Consider the following 2276-nt stretch of genomic DNA (forward strand, 5'->3'; position numbering starts at 1 on the left):
GATTTCCATATTTTTTCTTACCTATATATTATTTGATTATTAATTATTCAAGGCAGTATCGAAGGTAGGTAGGTATAATATTATGTAATCCTCGGTACGTCTTATTTTTTCACCGCTATAGTAATAATATCGTATGAAAAGAGTGACACTTTCGAGGCGTGAAACATTATGTTCATATTGGAAAAATAATTTTAAAAAAAAAACTGTTTACTCCGCGATGGCTATTGTAGTGATTCCCCAAAACTTTTAAACCGCGAGCGCCGTTGAGCGCTTATATGCGCAGACTTTAAGCGTTTCGCAATCGTGCGTGTATAATACACGAATAACAATAATAATATTAAAATAAAGCGTGCGTCATAACGATCTATACGTATATATAATATACAAAGCGTACAGTCGGGGTTGCCTACCCCGAGAATGTACCCCGCCACCGGACCGGTGTTTTAGCATTCTAAGGCGGAAAGGGGGCAAACGCGGTTTGAGGGTGAGCGAGTGAGAGGACTATACAATATCATACCTATATATATACATCACGATGGAGTTTCGGTGTAGACGGTTGGCTTCGCACAAAGAAAACCCTCGGCCAAAGATTCGGGGCTGTGTCTGGAAAGGGGGGTGTCACGCTAAAGCATGGGGCTCGAGGGGCGGCGGCGAGGGACCGAAAAGGAGGAGGAGGGTTGTTCTGGGCGAAATCTGGGCCGACAATACAACACAATATTATATGTATATAAAAACCGTATAATACCTTACCCTATATATATGTATATAATAATATATACAGCGGGGATCTCGTGCGCGGCGGCGGCGCCCCTCTCACCTGGCGAGCACCACTCTTATATACATTATTATATTATATATTCGCCAAGACCATCTGCTTTTTCTGTAAATTTTTTTTTCACATTTATTTATTCATTTTACTCGGCCGCGGCGGCGTCGGTCTTGTGCCCGGTGTCTTGGCAATTTCTCTTTTACGGTGACGGTGGCGGCGGAGGGTCGCGACAGCTACGTCGCACTACGCGCATTAGGTATTATATTATTATAACCTGCGCGCAATATGCATCTGCCTAATATTGTTGTTATATATTATTACGTGTGATACGAGGTAGAGATTTAAGACGGGCGCGAGCCACGGAACCATAGTAAAAACGTCAAATAAATCCGCGACTCGTAAGGCCGAGCACGAGCAGCAGTCCCTCGTCGTAAAAAGCGTCCCCCGTCGCGATTGTCTTGACGGCGGAAATCTTGTGTCGCGCCTCCCGACGACGGATCCCGCGACGACCGACGACGACTACTTTACGCATTATATTATACTTTTATTATTATTATTATAATACACACACGCTTATATACATAATAATAATATATTATATTATTATAACATATACGAGGCGAGACCCCTTAAAAGCCTATTAAAAAACGATGTGTGGCTCGCGTGCTACATATATTGTTGTTACACATAATATAATATTATATGTATATATATATATAAATAATCGTGCTTGTGTGTGTGTGTGTGTGTGTATTATTTTCGCGTTTATATGGTTTAACGATGAAAAAAGTATCTCAAACGCCGCCGACGCCTTTCCAGAAAACTCACCCTCGGCGGTGGCGTGGTCGCGTCACCCTTGTCGAACAAAAAGTCACTCATCGCGCGTACCACTATAATACCATCGTGAATGTAATATTATTTTATTTTATGGATTTCACAACGATCTATACTCACTTTAGCTTCATATTATGTATAATATTATATATACCAATACAATGAGAAATAACTAGGTACTTCGACATGTAACTGTAATAGTATAAAGTTTATAAGATAAATATAATTCGATAATATTCTGAATTGACAATGCAAAAATATGTTAAAGTAATTAAAACAGTAAGAAAATTCTAATTTGTTGCCAAATGTCATGTTAACACTTATACCCATTTGATTTTTAGTTTTCTGGTCGAATTTTTGTTTTGCAACTACATACGTTCTTTCTCTCGCTAAAACTGAACCAAATACACCGTTTTTACAACGTTTTGACGACTATTATAAGCGCATACCGGAAAATCTTGATGCACGTTAAAAATAAAATGATCCTAATACTTCATCATATAAAATTATGATGCAGATAATTTGAGAGGGGAAAAGTATCGCCAAATTAATTTTTTAACAAACTTACCTATTAACTCTTTAAAATTACTGTTTGTTTTTTTCTCAACACTAAACGATAATAATTACGATGGTTGTAGTTGTTCAATCTAGAGTGTTGGAAATTTGAATGTTT

Source organism: Acyrthosiphon pisum, chromosome X (assembly GCF_005508785.2).
Source record: "Acyrthosiphon pisum isolate AL4f chromosome X, pea_aphid_22Mar2018_4r6ur, whole genome shotgun sequence".
In the NCBI taxonomy this organism is placed as follows: Eukaryota; Metazoa; Arthropoda; class Insecta; order Hemiptera; family Aphididae; genus Acyrthosiphon; species Acyrthosiphon pisum.